General features: G+C 38.9%; 1 long non-coding RNA gene across 1 annotated transcript; it reads left to right on the top strand.

Moving 5' to 3' along the window:
- The first annotated feature begins 1,564 nt into the window (after positions 1-1,564).
- LOC118762934 lies at positions 1,565-18,504 on the top strand. The gene is made up of 3 exons (XR_004998686.1): positions 1,565-1,793; positions 5,473-5,480; positions 18,494-18,504. It is a non-coding gene; the product is annotated as an uncharacterized LOC118762934 (long non-coding RNA).
- Positions 18,505-19,852: the final 1,348 nt, after the last annotated feature.

Here is a 19,852-nt window from a genome sequence, read left to right as displayed (position 1 = left end):
CAAAATTGTTACAATTGTGAGAACGATGACACAGCCTTTTCAGGGCCACCTCACATTCTATTGTTACCCCCTTCTAAGAGTGTTGCAATGCACTTTGCAGGGCTTTCTATCCAGTTGCAAATCGATTGGTTGGGCGTAAACTTATATCAATCTTTGCCTCAATAATCATTATTGAGTAGAATCATTAAGAGTACTTTAAAGCAATTAAGCCCCGAGCAATGTTGGGCACTTCTGCAAGTATATATATATATATATATATATATATATATATGCTTGCAGAAGTGCCCAACATTGCTCGGGGCAATACTTTCACATAAAATAATCGAAATTAGGTTCTGTAGAAAACAAGTTATGATAAAATATGTAGGGCCAAAAATGGGAGAGTAACACCCGATACTTACTTTGCCTCATAATTTCTCAGTTATTGGAAAAGCAAACTATAAGTTAATCATAATTTTTAAACGCATTTGATGAGTAGAAGCTTTTAGTGAAAGTCTCTTTAATAGATATTAGGTAGTAAAAAGATGTTATGCAGTCTTAAGTAGCCAAAACTATGGTAGGTAATGCCCAAAATTGACTCTGACACAAAATGTCTCGGGTATTTCATAAGCTATACATTTTCACAGTAGAAAAAAGTTATAAAAAATGTAGGGCCAAAACTGGGAGAGCTGCGCCTAATATTTACTTTCTCATTTTAATTATGATGTTTAAAAGAACTTAATGAGTAGGATCTTTTGGTAAAGACCTTGCTAAATGATATTAGATAGAACAAAAACCAAGCAAAAAATTGGTGCTAAAGATGTGCAAAGCCACAGTGGATTTCCTATTAAAAAGAGGCCACAAGTATTTGAGGGTAAAAGTGTCATGGGAGGCCTACCATGTCCAATTTGAACTATTGACTGACCAGAATGGATAGGATGATGAGCAAAGTGCAGTTCAGCTTGCTACTAGTCTACAGGGCACTACACTAGAGGTACTGAGCCAGTGTCTGTGGAGGACAGGAGTTGATATTCTTCAATAGTTGAACTGTTCGTGAGAAGATATGGCACAATGTGCCTGAGTGAAGTGTACGGGGTACGATTTCAGACCCACATAAGGGTTAGAGGAGAATCACACTGCTTGTCCAGGCACCTTTAGGTCTTCTTCAGAAAGAGCAGTTTATCGATGTTTAGGTCAGGTCAGGGCAGGGCAGGGCAGTGCAGAGCTCAAAGTTCAAGTGAAACAAGCAGAGCCAAATACTGTTCAAGAGACATTGGCTAAAGCTCTGGAATTTGAGTCGTACGGTCTGGCACAGGAAGATTTCAGGTGGACTACAGTCCTAGATTCAAAGCAAGGAAGGAGCAAGTACATGAAGCTTGAAGATTTAATGGAAGTTGTTGGTACCACGAGAAGATTGGACGTAAAAAATAAAGCTGTTTGAAAAAGAAGGAACAAGAGATAGTTGGAATAAATTGTTGGCTTTGTGGGAAGCAAGGACACACGATGCCAGATTGTTGTATCCTGAAGAGAGAGCAAAGGCAGGACGGTAGTAAAATGTTCACACTTAGGAGAGAGTTTGGGACATGTGGTGGAAAGGGACATCTTAGTTTTGACTGCCCAACATGAAAGAAGGATATTGAGAAGGTAACGAAAGACAAAGGTGAGTCGGAAAACTAGAAGAGGCTGGTGTTAAGGGGCAACTGCCAGCGAATATTCCAAAGAACTCCCAACTCTGAGAAGAGGTGAAAGGATTGTAATTGACAGTATACAAATGGATGGTAGAAGTGACGGCTAGAAATGTCACCTTGTGACTGGTTCGGCTTTGGAGCAGACATTTGTGACTCTCAAGATGTTACAGCATCAAAACCTACCAGTTATCATGGCAGTTGTATGGAGTTACTGAACAATGTACTGACTTGAGAGAATCGTCTGATGTCCTGATTGAAGTTGCAGGTCAAAGGTCGCACTTCCAGTCTACGTGGTGGAAATGAAGTATCCTTGTTTCCTAGGTCTGGACTACTTGTCGTTTATCGGGTGTGAACTGGATGTCTGCTTTATGAAGCTTTGGATCAAAGAAAGATTAGATTGTGTCAAGGTGGTAAAGCGGATAATTACAGGTGGTGAAGCGAAAGCATTACGGATGACAGTGTTCCCACCGAAATCGGAACTGTAGATCTAGTGTAGTGTGAAGCACCATATTGCCCAATCGAGCAACCGGTTTGGAGGATGGTGCCAGTGCATCAAAATTGCAAAATCTTCGTCAAAACTTTGTACTGGAGACCAAATCTTTCCAGGAAGTTAAAGAACAGCATACACATGTGTTGCAGGAACTTGATAGGGAAAAACTTGAACCAGAAAGTAGATCTTTTAATGAAATAAAATGGGAAACTAAAAGAGCAAATTTCCTCACTGAACAGTGATAACAGCGGAGGGTCAGAAAATAAATTTCAGTTGATTTGGAAAATTGACGAACTAAAGGGGAATATCTTGAGAAAGAAAATGAAAGAAATGAAAAAATTCAGGTATAATAGAGTTAATCATGATGAAATAAAATAAGGATATTCTTCATAACATTGTATTAATAATAAACAAAAACGAATCACGATTTTAAAATTTTTATTTGGTACATGAGTATTTATGATAAAGCATCAGAGTATTTTTATCAAATTTTATATTTATTTGTAGTATTTTAAGCTCTTTTCCTGTATTTTAGGTTAATTCTTTGGTGAAATAATAATTATTTATGGATGATTTTCTGTTTGGATTGAAGATTTCAAAAGCAAAATTTATTTCTCTGAAAAACACACCATTTCAGAGCTTTCCAAGGTTAAATACAGAATAGACTGAAAGACAGGAGCCAACGAGAGTTAGCTGTCAGATATAATTCATATAAAAGGTACATTTCTATGATGCCATTAAGAAACAAACAATTTACACACCACAAGTTCAGAGTCTGACATTTTGTAAATAGAAACATTTGGACACAGCATGCTCAGGCTTAATTCCACAATATTTTATGTCACCTTTCAGGAAGAAAAAAACACTTTATGTATTGGTGAAAATTCAACATTGTTGGAGAGAATAAAGATTAAAGATGTAGTTCTAAAAGGTTAACTAACACAGAGGACTGGAAACCATCTGAATATTGGAAGAGAGTTAGCTGTATCATTATGATTCATACTGGGTATAAAAGATGCTGACATTATGACTGCTGTTAAATGCTTTCTGAACACTGTAAAAGATGTAAGACATGACATGCACAGCAGCAACAGAGACTACAAAGCAGCAGGCTCATGTCTGGGTGTGTCTCTTGATTGCTACTCAGACTTCCGCAAAGAATCAAAAGTACTTCTCAGAGAATTTCTATGCTTTCTTCATCCCTAATTCCTGGCCTCTTAATTCTCCTGGTTGTAATCATTTGTGAGGCGCAGTTGAGAAAGACACTGACTGTTCTGTTTCAACATAAATGCTGAGCAAGTAGACAAGATGAAGGAGGTGCTTGAAGATTTTTCCAGGGACAAAGTGAGAATACTTATGCCAGGTTCTGGAGTTGTCTTGGGACCATGGTGGAAGCTGAGGGTGGCTACTTTGAGTAAACTGCTGTCTTCCAGCCGTAATCTAGTTCATATTCTTTTAATATATTCTTATTCTTAGATGGGATACTGTGGTTTATGTTATTATTATGCATACTGTCAAACTTAACGCAAACACCCTCCACGAATAGAGCCACATATTGCTCAATTAATCATACACAAAAGAAATAGATCATACACAAATTAATAAATTAATCAACAACAAAAGAAATAGATCACAGGTGAACTGGCTTTCGTTTAGAATTGTCAGCTAAACAAGTATTTTGAGTTGTTAATACATAGACAGGTTGTAGTTATTGTCATAAAAACAATTACATAAAAATTAAGAATAACAATATTAAAAAAATACATAAGCATAAGACAGATTTATGTATAGATCTGTGTATGTGTGTGGATAATTGTGTGTAAATGACTGTATATGTATGTGAAATTACAGAGTAAGTACAGTTCCACTATTGTTTTTAGATTCAATTATTCTTTTGTTTGTGTCAAATAAACTCTGAAAAACAAGTTATGTTTCATTTGTGAATGAAACTGTGGAAAAGAACTGGCTTAACATGCAGCTAACTCACATAAATTAGTGAAAGTAAAATGCCCCTAAAATAATGAAAGCCTGCTGTGATAGAAACCTAGAGATGACAATAATGACATCCCAGAATTTCATGTGAACAATGTTTGCAATAATAACTAATGTATCCAATACATAAACGTAAATATATTTAATTAATATGAAAACTGTACATGTATTTTCTATAAGATTGGAACAATCACATTTAGAGGAAAATATTGATGCATGAAATGAAATTTGTGAACAGTTATGCTCGTCTCTAAGTTTGTGTTGCTAAGGATGTTCATGAAGACATGGTGTAAATATATCATCACTAGGCAAAGTTGTGCCTGTTTGATAAGAAGCTTGCTTTCCAACCACATACTTCCAGGTTCAGTCCCAATCATTGACACCTTGGGCAAGTGTCTTCTACTGTAGCCTCAGGCCGATATTTTTACTGGATTTCGTAGACAGAAACTGAAAGAAGCCCATCGTACACACACACACGTGTGTGTGTGTATGTGTGTGTCCTACCACGAAAGCTTAATCGGTGTTGGTGTGTTTAGTTCTCCGTAACTTAGCGGTTCGGCAAAAGACCCCCAATAGAAGAAGTAATAGGCTAAAAATAAAAGTCCTGATGTTGTCAATTTGTTCAAAGGCGATGTTCCAGCAAGGCTACGGTCAAGTGACTGAAACAAGTAATAGATGCATAACTAGATATATACTCCTCCCACCAAATTTGTTGCCCCATAACTTCCAGCAAAATGGATACTTTTCAACGAAACTTTCAACAAATAATCGCTTAGATCCTGTAGACTGAGCATATGTAAAGATTTGCTGGAAACGAATTTTCCGAGGAGTTGAGAAAAGGATTTTTGGAAAATTCACATAACCTAACATGTTCTCCCTCATAAGTTTCAGGAAAACGGCTATTTTTTAATGAAATTTTACACAAATACCTCTCCAGCATTGTAGATTATAACTGCAAAGAAATTTTGAAAGCAAAACATTTTAGAAGGGGGCATGGGGAGGAGTTTCTGGAAAATGAAGTCTTGGATCAGACGGTCCACATTAGTTGGAATTTCTCCATTTTGACAGGGATTTTTTCCAACTTTTTTTTTCAGCACAGTTTTCAGAATGATGGGAGATATCATGAAAAACAAGGAAAAAGTTTGAAAATCTATGATTTTTTTTCACTCCTCCAACCCCCTTACCACTCCATTCTGGACTGATTTTGGTCAACTGTTTTTTTATTTTTCACTTATACATTTAAAACCCGTGAAAGAAACATTTTTGGTTAAAGGAAAAAAACACTGTTAATAATTTTAGAAGAAAATGTGTGATTCAAGGGAGATCTGGCCGTTTTGTATAGCACATCCTGAGATCTTGTTTTTTTCTCACTCTCACATCTATTGACATTGTTCAATATTTTTCTCCCCAGAAACACATTTTATGGAATGATAATGCAAAAGTAACACACGCATAGTCCATTGCTGGGATATAAGCAAAAAAAAAAAATGGTAATTAAAATTTTTACTTGCATCGCTGAACGAGGCCATGTATGTGTGTGTGTAAGGATAAAGACCATTTGCTAACAGAAAATTACGCTATCAAAATAAATCAGCTTGTTAAAATCACTTTGGATATATTTCAGCAATAATCTTTTCAAACTGTCCAATATTTTAGAATTATATTAACAGAAACAATCAAGGAGAGAGTGCAGCTAAAAAGCACCATAAATTTTCAAATTTTTCCTTTTTTTGTAGCATAAAAGTGTTTATGAGGGAAAATATTGAAAAGCATCTGAGTGAAAGAAAACAAAACAAACAAGGCATGTGGTCTTGCAATATGCTAGAAACAACAGCCAAATTTCCTTTCAATCACGCACTTTTTCCTCATGCCCTTACCAAAAATTTGCCCGCAGGTTTCTTTGTAATCGTAATCTACACCGTTGGAAAGATATTTGTATGAAATTTCATTAAAACACACCCATTTTCCTTAAAGCTATGAGGGGGAAAATGTCGGATCGTGTGAATTTTCTGAAATTCCTTTCCTCAACCCTTCGGAAGATTTTTTGTCATTCTTCCGATATAGATATTTTATCTGTCATTTCTTCCCAGCTGTTTTGATGGCATGTTCGGTAAAATCCATTAATAGATTTTATGTATTTATTTTTCACTTTGATATATCACACACGCTTTGATCTTCAAGCCCGATTTTCATTCTCTTTACCAACTGAACAGATAATCATTCACACTCATACACACAGTCATTCACACACATACAAAGTTAGTCATACACTGAGAAAAAGAGGGTGATGAGAGTGAGACATGAATCCTAGCTGCACACATACACAAATACACATAAACACATAATACAATATATAGAAACACACACACACTCACACACACACACACACACACACACACACACACGCACACACACACACACACATTAACCCTTTTGTTACCAACCCGGCTGAAACTGAGGACAAATGTCTTGTTTCCATGAGTTTCAATAAAAATCTTCCACCAAACCTTAGCCACAACTTATGTTCCTAATACTAGCTGAATGATAACTTAGTTATTTTACTAAATTCTAATATTTTCCCCCATAAACACATTTATGCCTTTAAAAAAATGAAACCGCCTCACTCCCTATCCCCGAATGTTTCTGTTAATATAATTCAAAGATATTGGAGAGTCTGAGAAGATTATTGCTGAGATTTATCCAGAGTGATTTTAATGAGCGGTATATAAAAGATGATTTATTTTGATAGCATAATTTTCTGTTAGTAAATGATTTTTTCTTATACAGCCTCGTTCAGTTGTGATGCGAGTAAAAATTTTAATTATCATTTATTTATCGCTTATATCCCAGCAATGGACTACATGTGTTACTTTCGCATTATCATTCCATAAAATGTGTTATGGGGAGAAAACTATTGAAAAACATCAATAGATGTGAGAGTGAGAAAGAAACGAGGTGGGAGGTCTTGGGATGCGCTAGAAACAACAACCAATTCTTCCTTAAATCACACGTTTTTCTCAGAATTTTTCGATTTTTTGGTTTCGCTCATGGGCTTTAAGTGTATAGATAAGAAAAATGAAAATGATCAAAATCGATCAGGACTGGGGTGGTGTGAGGGGAAAAAAGCAATAAATGCTTTGTAATCTATAGGATCTAAGTGATTATTAGTTGATAATTTCGTTAGATTTTTCTGGTAGTAATGAGTCAACAAATTCGGTGGAGTGGAGTTATGAATCTGTAGTTATGCTTTTTTTTACACACACAAAAGAGAAATTTGAAATCCATGAAAATCCATCATTTTGGAATGTTGCTCCTCACTCCTTTACGACAGAGATTCCCCATTTTGTCTTTTCTGAACAAAATGAAACAATGAACAGTGTAGAAAGTATCTTAGATAGGAAAGAGATACCAAACTACGCACAAATAATAGACATCTCACTTCCTAAATTAGAAATAGCAGCCAATCCCGCACAAATCAAGGACATCTCTCATTCATATAACAGAGAAAAGGCACAAAGAATCGAGGCACCAAAAACCGAAAGTCTACAAAATTTAAAAGCATTGACTATTTTCATTGTTTAATACTTATGGAATTTTATTACAAGGCACAAGGTCCAAACAAAGAGGGGACAATACAAGATGGATATGGGGTCAGTATAACGAGTGGATTTACAGAAAGAAACATTTTAAAATTTATGGAAATTATATAGCGAATGAGGGGACAAACAGAGGCACAATACAATGGAGTGGGGGAGCAGTCAAGATCCCGCAAGACACGCTCCTCCACTGAGCCGGCTTTTATTAACCTTTTATGGATACACTTATGTAGGACCTTTCATACCCAACAGCATGCCACTTGCTTCCATCTTTTATCAAACGTGTCTGATGACAGGTATCTCCTTTCTAGCCTTATCTTCCTTTGTAGAAAGAAGACAAACCAGTTTACCAAACCTTGGCTGGAAATGAAGATACCTGTCATCATTCCGTTCATACTTATCCTCCATATTGCATCTTTTGCTACAGTGACCACAATGAGAAAACAAAACTTACCTTCTCTGTCTCGTCCACATCTTGGGCAGTTGGGCAAGCATGAGCACCATAACTTGCGAATTTATCGTGAATAGGTAAGAATCCCCAGTAACATTGCCAGGCAATGGACCTCTGGAAGATATCCAGGAGTCCCGGCCCAAATGTCCTTTGGAACAGGCTAGCTAGTTGATCTTCATCAAAGTCCAGAGTTTCCCCAATGCATCGTCACACTTGGTCTCTACTAACCCTCTATAAAATGACAAGGTGGAACCCATGTTACCAGAATTGCCTCTGCGGCAGAAGAGCACGAGAGCCTTGCAACACTTGGCCTACCAAACACCCAACTTTGGTCAACATCTGATCCATGGTTCTAGTTCATTAAAACTAGTGAACCTAAGAAGCAACAGTTTAATGAACAGAGACCACACCTGTTGAACATCCAACAGATAGAGTGCATTACAAGATGCCCTTTGCTCTTCCACAAAAGGTGGAAGAGCAGTCGTTCCATCTTGATTAGCCACGAATCGGGACAAGGCACGACGGTCAGGCAGTAGGTGATCACAGATGCAACGAACACATTTGGGGCCTCCGCCAGGTCTGAGTTAGATGGGCCACCCTGCTCATGACCTCGCTCCAATTCTTTTCTAACTGTAGGTCTGGCCCAAACAAGACCCCGAGCATTTTCACCGGACCATCTGTCCAATGTCCCATGACGCTGTTGGACAACATCGACTTGCCTCTCCAGGTGCCGAGCTGCAGGCCAACTGACCTATCATGGTTAATTATTGTTCCTGTCTCTACCTCGCATTCTTTATCAGCTTCATCTACCATCTGTAGGTATTTTGCTTCAGATACGATGATGGTGATGTCATCCGTGTACGCCATTACTAATCTTCCACAGCCTAGATCTCACGGAACACCACCCATACCCTCTAACCGCCATAATAATGGCTCGAGAGCCAGCACATACAGAAGGGTGGAGAGTGGACATTCTTGACGAAAAGAGCGCTTGATATAGAATGGTATTGAGAAGAAACCGTTCACCCGAATGATCGAATCAATGTTACTGTACAAAGAAATGATTCAACCATGAAAGGTTGGGCCCTGACCGACTGCAGCAAGAACCGTCACCAGATACAGACCGTCGACCCTGTCGAATGCGTTAGCCTGGTCAAAACGTACAAGCGCCCCACCATTGTCAGGAACCCTATTAACCCACTCTAAGGTATAACGTATAAGATGGAGATTGTCGTGTATGGATCGGCCCGGGACGGAACAGGTTTGTGCTTCCCCTACCAATCCACCCACGAACCGCACCAATCTTTTCGCTAATACCTTGGCCAGAATCTTCAGCTCTACGTTAAGCAGAGTGATGGGCTGGAAGTTATATATAATATCCCCTTTGTTTGGGTCACTACTCCCCGGCTCACAGATCTGGGGATGAATCCATTCTGTTGCCATTTCATAAAAACACATGCCACTAGGTGCCCAAACAAGTCTGGCATACATTTGTAAAATTTGTAGGGAAGACCATCAAGTCTCGGCAACTTGTCCCCACAACAATCCGACAAGGCACCCTCTACTTCCACATCTGTGATCGGCCTTTCACAACATTCCGTTTCTGTCTCGAGAGATGCAACAAACCAGCAAGGAAGTCTGTAGGATCCACCCTGCACTCCGGTCCATCTCCCCTCCCAAAAAGCCGGCCAAAATGTTCGTGAAAAACCTTGCAATCTCCTTGGGTTCGTTCACCACTTGCCCTTGGCTGTTCGTCATAGACCTTACCCTGGCGTCGTTGCCATGTTGAGCTCTACTGCACAGGGCCATCTTGCCGCGCAGATTCTCTCTCGACCCATTGCACATAGCTTAGCCCTGACAATGCATCCTTCATATTTTAGCCTCGAGGTTTTAGTTGAGAGCCAATCTCAACACTCGGGATGCACTGCCACTTTTAAAGCCTTGACTTATTATTTCTAGCTGCTAGTTCTCCATCTAATTGACTCAATATTAATGGCTCTTTCGAGGGCTCTCCACCATTTGTTGTTAATAATGGTGCCTTTCGGAGCCCTCTTTACTAACTCACTAATCTGGTTCCTGTACTCCTCTTCGGTCAAAAGAGAATTATTGAGTTTCAAGTAACGGGAACCTTGTTTACATAACCTATCTTAGACAAGCGCACAAGACACAATTTTGTGATCACTGTAGGTGACATAATGAAACTGTGTACAACTAACCATGTTCTTATCCTTAGGTCTGACTAAAATCCTGTCTAGATGAGATCTAGAAGACCCGTTGCTATTCCTCCAGGACCACACTGGATCATTCGGGAATTCCATTCTGTATCGGTCTGCCAGCAGAAAGCGACTAAACAGATCGGTGAGGTATGGGTTTCCCCTTCTATTTGGATTCAAGCCAACACAATCTATGCGTGCATCACAGATTGTGTTAATATCACCTAATATTACTAAAGTGTGCGACGTACCTAAGAAATTCTCTAGGCTTCTAAAAAATCAGATTTCCAGCTCCACAGGCGACATAGACACCAACCAACCTGAAAGTCTTACTCTGCTGACTGTCACATCAAGAACGACCAGCCTGCCTTACAGGTCGATAAATATTGTTGTCTCAGAAACCAGGATTTCTCATAGCCACTCAGGAGTGGGGACCGTGACTTACTCAGCCTGGCTTCCATGGCCACTACCACATCCAGTCTATGTAACCGAAGATCATTTAGGAAGCGACCTTGCATCCAATATGATTCCAGGCCACGCACATTTAAGCAACATATGGTAAGTGCATCCATAAAATGGCTTACCTTATATTGGAGAAAGGATTATACTCCCTCCTATTCTGTATCTTGCATGGATCGTTTTTTCCTTTGATTGACTAGGCCATCATATATGGACGCAGTAAAGTCCTTTCTGGGGAATTGTTCTTTCTTTTGGCCACTTCCTTCCTTTTTACCACAGTGCAGTCGTCAACCATTACCTCGTTCCCGGATGGTTAGGTGTCGACTTCCTGTGGTTGCTTTTCTTCCTGTAATTTGGGCTCGACCGTCTTGGTTGTTGCTTCTATTGCTTCTTCAGCCTGGCTCGAATGTGGCCATTTTTGCCAAACTCGAAGCATTGAGGTCTCCTACACTCAATCATTATAGGAAGCGTTGTCTTTTCCCCGAGGATAATGTTTTCCACAAACTCCTCAAGTGTTTGTGGTGCGGCTTCAGCAATAATTTCAAGAACTTGTCCCTTCCAATTCTGTTGTTGTATTTTGGATGCTTCTAAAATGGTAATTTTATCTTCTAAACCCATTTTAAGGGCTGCACATAACCAAGTAACATCGATTTCAGGTGGAATATCTTCTATGGTGATTCTTTTCTACTCTAGGCACAAGGCCTGAAATTTTTCGGGAAGGGTCCAGTCGATTAGATCGACCCCGAAAGGATGAATGGTAAAGTCGACCTCGGAATTTGAAACTCCGAACGTAATGACAGATGAAATACCACTAAGCATTTCGCTCGGCGTGCTAACGATTCTGCCAGGTCGCCGCCTTCTATGGTGACTCGTGAAGTGCGTCTGCCTAGATATGTAGACAGTAGGTATGTGGTTTTGAGCAGTTTTAATGAGTGTACCTTTGCCTTTTCTTCACTCTTGAAGTACACAATAATTTTTTGCAAATCTTCTTGTGATGAATTCAATGTCTTACCAAATAGGCTGTAGGCACTTTTCTACTTGCTCCTTCGATGCCTTGTCAAGCTCAATATGAGGATTTTACAAACAATAGTTTTCCTGGCTGTATTATCTATTAAATTACCAGGGAGAATGTCTTTTATATGGTTTGCCTCCCTTTCGAACATTTTTTGGTTTTGTATCAACGTTGCTGGTTCTATATTTAATTTTTCCTTGTGAATTCCAGCTGCTGCTGCGAATTTAATTTTCTTTGTTTGTTCACTGGGTTGTTCTACAGTAGGCTGCATGTTCACATCAGACTTTGGTTCAGGAATGGACATTGTTTTCTTGTTTACATTATTCTCTTCAACCGAGGACATTTTCACAGTTTTCGTAATATTTTTCTCCAAGGGCATTTTCGCGGGTTTCTCTTCTAGAGAAGAACAATACATTATTCTGGGATAAATCCCACAGTTGAGGCAAATAAAAAAAATAATAACGTTCACAAAGTCTGCCGAACGCAGATAGCAAGGTGTTTTATAAAAACACAACAAAATAATGGTACTATTTAAGAAGAGTGGTCCCGGTGTGCTCACTCGCGCTCCGTGCTAGCTCGTTGTGACTAGTCGATCCTACAACGACTACCTAGCAAAGTAAATAAAACACAAAATAAATAATTTTTTTACACAAAATAAATTTTTTTAAAAACAAAGTGAATAAAACACAAAAACACAAAGTAAATACATTTTTAAACAAAATAAAACACAAAAACACAAAGTAAGGATCGACTAGTCACGACTAGCTAGCGCGGATGCGAGAGTACGCGAGTGCGCGCACCGGAACACTCTTCGTAAATAGTACCCAAAACAATAACAGCAAATTCGACAATTCAACAATCCTGCGACAAATTACGACCCGCACAAAAAGCACGAAGTGATAGTATTGGTTAATACTTATGTTTCATAAAGGATGGTGTTGCTATATATATACGTGTGTGTGTGTGTGTGTGTGTGTGTGGTAGAACGTATTTTAAGTATAATAAATGTATTATTATCAGCTGATTAAGAGGAATTCAGGACATTTAACTTGATATCAATATCACGTAGGAAGCACGTTCAATGCACATGCGTATATCCAGTCCTGTAATATTTCAAGCAGTAAAGACTAATTATCTCCCTTATGTAACAGTACACTGCTTTTGATTTGTAAGTTTTAGAGTTACATGGTTTACTGTCCAAATTCCATCTATATGAAATAGAAAATTACCAGTCAGTGAGTCTGGATTTATTTATACATGAAAACAAATACAATAGTTGTTGATAGCAGCTTTCCGGCCCTATATTTCATATCGCTTCATCTTTATTCTTTCATTTATTTCAGTCCTTTGACTGTTGCCGTGCTGAGCACCACTTTCAGATGACTTACCTCTGTGATATTTATAATATAAATTATTTCTTCCGGATTTTGAATTTATTTTATGTGTGCAGCATAGATAGATGTTTGCCCATATAGGATTCTTTATAATACTTATCTTATCAACTCTATAAGGTTAAATAAATTGCAGTTAAATGCACATGTTCAGAAGTAATCCAAAGTTTATTCCCTAAACACAAAGGGGTTTTATGGAATTACTTTGAAGTCTCTCTCTCTCTCTCTTTCTCTCTCTCTCTCCCTCTCCTCTCTCTCTCTCTCACTCTCTCTCTCTCTCTCTCTCTCTCTCTCTATATATATATATATATATATATAAATACGAAAGAAGGTTTGAAAATGCAATTGTAAAAGATGTTATTTTACTTTACCGGTTTCACTCTTTAGAAAAAGATTGTCAAAAGTAACATGTAAAAGTTTGGTTGTGTTAATTTTTGGTTGTCACAAAATGCTACAATACATATATACAGTCTTTGGTAACAAGAACATGTTAAGGACATCAAAAGTTTAACAAGTTCTTTAAAAGATTGGGCACAAAAGATTACAGCATAAATATACTTTCTCAAGAAAATGTTAAAGATAGTTTCCAGAAGGAATTATTAAAAAGTTCAGTGGAATATTGGTATTGTATCTGTACACGCACAGAATATTGGTTATCACAAAATATGACTATACATATATACATTCTTTGGTAACAAGAACATGTTAAGAACATAAAAAAGTTTAACAAGTTCTTTAAAATATTGGGCACAAAAGATTACAGCATAAATATACATTCTCAAGAAAATGTTAAAGATAGTTTCCAGAAGGAATTATTAAAAAGTTCAGTGGAATATTGGTATACACGCACAGAATATTATGAGTTCAAAAAAGTTTACATTATAGTAGTAGGGAAGCTCAAACTGACCTGGTCCACCATGTTATCGTAAAAGACTATTTACTATTTCAAGGGCCTCTGTAGGTGTGTTTGGGTGGGGGGAAGGAAGGGTAATGTGGAACTGAAAAGAGTTTCTTCTTTTTGTCTCTCCTTCACGCATCAATGATTTGGGGGTATTAGTCTTTAGAGGTCAGAATGGTGCGAGTGCGTGTGTCTTTGTGCGTGTGTATATACATATGTGGTGTGAATAGATGTGTCTGTGTGTTTGTAATATCTGGTAGGATGGTGTGTGTATATGTGTGCCCTGTTTGTCAAACGTGTGTTTGATTGTCTTGGTGTTGTGTGTGTGTGTGTGTATGTATGTGCGTGATTAGCATTTGTCATGGTGCTGTGTGTGTGCATGCGTGTGTATATGTGTGTCTGTATGGAGGTCAGAATTCTGTGAGTGTGTGTGTGTATATATGTATACATGTGTTTGTGTGCGTGCGGGGGGCTGTTTTTGATTGGTTCCAGGGTCTATTGTGGTGTAAATAGATGTGTGTTTTTTTTATTTGGTAGGATGGTGTGTGTATATGTGTGCCCGTGTGTCAACCGTGTGTGTGATTGTCTTGGTGTTGTGTGTGTGTGTGTGTATTTGCGTGATTGGCATTTGTCATGGTGCTGTGTGTGTGCATGTGTGTGTACATGTGTGTCTGTATGGAGGTCAGAATTCTGTGAGTGTGTGTGTCTTTGTGTGTGTGTATATATGTATACATGTGTTTGTGTGTGTGGGCTGTTTTTGATTGGTCCCAGGGGAAAGAACAACACACACCGCAGATAGAAGAACCCCCAGGAATCATTTTTTGGCAAGGGCATAAGTTTCCACGACACCAGATGTTAGATACCAACCCCGAAAAACCAAATAAAATCCTTTCAAAAGGACTAAAATTCACCCCAACTCAGCAATACCATAACCTGAGGGAAATACTTCCTTATGGTGAACTCCCACAACCTAAACCCAAACCCAACACCAGTAAAAGAGAATGGGAAAACATCATATGCTACGAGACAATCATGACGTCACAATAAAGGAAGCAGATAAGGGTAGTACGGTCGTTATTATGAATACTGAGCAATATAAAAACTGTGTATCTTACATTTTGGAGGATACTAACATCTTTTACAATTGCATTTTCAAACCTTCTTTCGTATATAATTCCATTCGTGCGGTACCTTACAACTCCACTTTGTTATATATATATATATATATATATATATATACATTGTTACATTCATATCTATGTGTATACATAGGTATACGTATGTATGAATACATCCCCACTATGAGGACTATTTTGTAAAGCGCATCTAGTAAACAGTGTCTAAGGCGGATACGCACAGTATGTATCACTCCGCTATACAAATACAGTTTGTAAACATGCCAAGTAAATAAACATGTAGAATCATAATAACGCTTTCAGTGAGTTGTTTATTATCCCAACACGAACCAAAAGAATACATAGCATAGTGGCAGCGATAAATACTTAATCGAAAACCGTGCCTTTACAACAAAACAGGAACACAACAAACATGAAATTTAACAAACTGAATATCACTTCGTCTTCGGAAACACACACGAGGATCTGAAATGGCAGCCCTCATCACTGTACAGATGAATCTACATCCGACCATGAATTGGAACGCCGATGATATCGTGGAAGCGTTCAAGAAATTCGAACAGAAAACTCAACTGGCTTTCAAAAGCTTCCTTTAAGGTACAACCGCCGATGAAAAGGTAAGCTACATCATTTTATGGACGGGAGAGAAGGGCCTAGACCTATTCAATAGTTGGGACATATCAGAATCGTATTGCAATAATCCAGACACACTTTTAGAGGAATTTGAAAGGCAGCTAGAGCCCAGATCAAACCATAGAATTAATAGGTATGAATTCCAGGGCCTGAAACAAGACCCACAAAAAACGATTGACAACTTCCTGTCCAGACTAAAGAATGTTGCCAAGAAATGCAGATTTAAAGGCAAGGACGAAAGGATTGTTGATCAACTTATATAGGGGTGTGCTCATAAAGAAGTCCAGAAATCCCTCATAGGTAAGGACGCTCTCCAGTTGATAGAAGCAGTAGATAGTGCAAGAGCATTCGAAGCCACAACAAAACAAATGGCCTTACTTACTTTACAAACAAACACAATAGTCAGCAGTGTAGATATTGTGATGATGATGACGGCAATCCCTCAAGGTCGAGGATGATGGTCTTCGCGCAAATTTACTGGTGAGTCCGTAGGTGACCGATAAGACCAATATTTGCTTGAAAAGATCGGTCGCAGTGCGGACATCTTGTGCCGGAAGGGAGAGTCGCACGTGGTTGTTGTTGGGGCTCCTTCCTTCGTCATCTTTTCTCCTCCAGCTCTGCAGACCTTTTCGACTCGAAAGTCGCCGTTCCCTCATGGATGGTGGTTTTCCAGAGTGGTCTGCGTTTTGCCGTTTCCTCCCAGTTAGTGAAGTCGATGTCACACTTTTTGAGGTTCGTTTTCAGGGAGTCCTTGTAGCGTTTCTTCTGGCCTCCTTTTGTACGCTTGCCGTCTTTGAGTTGGGAGTAGAAGATCTGTTTGGGAAGTCGTTCGTCTGTCATTCTAACCACGTGGCCGCTCCATCTTAGTTGGTCTTTGATGACATAGGCTTCGATGCTGGTCATTTTTGTTTCTTGTAGCACGCTGACGTTTGTTCCTCTCTCTTCCCAGCTGATGTTAAGGATCTTCCGAAGACAGTGTTGGTGAAATTTCTCAAGCGTTTTCAGGTGGTGACTATATGGGATCCAGGTTTCGGATGCGTAAAGGAGGGTTGGAATAATGACTGCCCTGTACACCATGAGTTTGGTTTCGGTTCGGATGTCCCGATCAGCAAAAACTCTTGTTCGAAGCTTGCCGAAAGCTGTTCCTGCACACTTCAGACGGTATTGGATTTCATCGCTGAGGTCAACCTTTGCTGACAGATGGCTCCCAAGGTAGCAGAAATGGTTCACATTTTCCAGTGGAATTCCTTCGAGTTGAATCGATGGCGGGTTGTCAACACGGGCATTGGAAGGAGGTTGGTAGAGTAAGTGAGTCTTCTTGATGTTAATGCTCAGTCCAAGTTTAGTATATGCATGATGAAAAGCATTTAGGATCTGTTGGAGGAGATCCTCTCTGTAAGCTACTACACTGTTGTCGTCGGCATATTGGAACTCTAGCAAGCTTCGCGCCATTGTCTTTGACGTACTTTTGAGGCGAGCGAGGTTGAAAAGCTTGCCGTCCATTCTGTACGAGATCTCGATGCCAGGTGGAAGGTCATCTCGTATGATGTGCCACACTGTCGCGATAACGTTCATGTGGCTGAGCACTCCACAGACACGTGTACCCATAATGTAGTTCTCGGGGAGATTGAGCATGACACAGAATGTGACAAGGCTGGCCCTTTAAAATACAGGTACAACAGAAACAGGAAGAAAGAGTGAGAAAGTTGTGGTGAAAGAATGTAGCATGGTTCACAACAACCCCCTGACAGAGCCTCTGGGTGTTTTCGCTCAATAAACATTCACAACGCCCGGTCTGGGAATCGAAACCGCGATCCCACGACCGGGAGCCTGCTGCCCTAACCACTGAGCCAATGCACGTCCACATATTAGTAATAAAACATGTTAGATCTATGAGTGAATGAATGAAGCGATCAAAATAACGAGAGAGTATCTTAGCTTAAGAGTTTAAGTGTAAACAGCTGAATTATGTTTTTCTTACTTTTATATATCAGAAGAAATGGCTCGAGTAAAATCCCCGAAGAAGGCATTAATGGAAGATATAACAATACTAATGATATACAAATCATCCTGGATAGACAGGATGGACTAATTACTTGGTCAAGAATGTGTTTTAAGGCAAATAATTAATGCAGTCTTTCGTTTGATAAAGGTCAGCAGAAGAAAGTGACGTTCAAACTAGCAGGAGAAACCAAGCCGAAAGTTAAAGCGGCGAAACTTGTTAAAAGTTTAGGACGATGGTACACTATTTGGATCATGGCAGAAACAGAAGATGGGTTATAAGCGATAGATAAGTTACGACCTCTGGGAAAATACGTGATTTGCTGCGTCCAGTTTGATCTCCTTCTTGCTTATATATTCCTGAGCATCAATTCTTGTGTACCATTTCAGATACTTTTCCTTTGCAATAATGTATGGATGAACAGTTATATGTAGTTAATGAAGTGGTTTTATGCAAATGTAAAGTGTTTTAAAACACCTGATATCACTACATTCAAATGTCTTCAAATATTACCTGAATCACATGGCATTCTTGCGAACCGGGATGTGGGCAGTTAGAATCAAAGTTTACCAGCAACCACCTTTAACAAAGAGAATAGGTGTATGTTTAGCCTTGATATCATGCACCATGTGTTTGTGACAAGATCTTTGTTACATTGGAATTAAGCAGGTGAAAGGAATGTTGGTTATTGAGGTCTAGAGAATGAGAGTACAATGTTATGCCATACATTTGGTACAAATGTAAAAAAGAATTAAGACAAATCTAAGAGAAAAATATTGTTATCAAGTGATAATTAGATTGGATAATTGCAACACTATTAGGTTATGAGGGTGTGCTGAAATGATCATAGGGCGACTACGAACGAGTGACGCTAGGGATGTGAAATCTCGCAAGCATTAAGTTCAACACTTCTTATTAATAACTGCATTATTTTATTCCACGTAAACTGATATCTGAATGTACAAAGACTTGAAGTGTGACTAGTAACGACTTCTTTCGAGAATGGAGAAAACGTGGTATCGTGTTGTTATCAAGTATCTGCAGAAAGGGTTTAGCCCCAAGAGCATTCGTGTTGACATCGTTGCTATATTAGGTGATGACACTCCACCTTTATCAACTGTGCAAACGTTGGCAGCTGAATTTAGGAGGGCCTTGGAGAGCACCCGATTTCTGGACGTCCTGCAATGTCCACCACCGACGAAAACATTTAACATATTCACTGCATGGTGATGGATGACAAGCGATCGACTATAAATCAAATAGCCAATGCTATTAGCATTTTCTGTGAGAGGTTGAAAAATATTCTGCACAATGAACTTGACATGACGATAGTTTATGCTTAGTAACATTTCTGACACATGTTCAAAAGCACACCCGGCTGGTCACATCACACTAAATTCGACATTGTGTGAGGCAGTTCCAGCTGGTTTCCTTGAGCCATTCCTATAGCAGGATGAGTACTGGATTCTCAAAAATACTCGGTCGGGAATCGTCATCGCAGTGACGATGACATCATATTTGCTGCTGATGACGTTTTGAAGCAACAGGATGGAATCGTGTTTACCAATGGGATTGAAGAACTGAAATACCAATGGAAGAAGTGCGTGGACCACAAGGTTGATTGTATTGAAAATACCCTCTCATTTGCTTACATTCCGTGAGAGTATCTTTGTCAGTCTATGAACTTTTCAGCCGATTTTCATATGTAGGATGCTTTGATAACAAAAATGAGATTTAGGAAGTTTAGTCTATTCTGTGGTAGACCTGAAGTTTGAGCTATTTTTTGTACCATTGTAATACGATTAAAAATGTTGGGCAAAACAGTTGTGGTCCCCATTTCGCCATTGATGATACGAATATCTTACGATAATAAAATATAGATTATTAATAAATATTAAGGAATTTCACTATA

Source organism: Octopus sinensis, linkage group LG4 (genome assembly GCF_006345805.1).
Source record: "Octopus sinensis linkage group LG4, ASM634580v1, whole genome shotgun sequence".
Lineage (NCBI taxonomy): Eukaryota > Metazoa > Mollusca > Cephalopoda > Octopoda > Octopodidae > Octopus > Octopus sinensis.
This window is presented reverse-complemented; position numbering and strand designations above follow the sequence as displayed.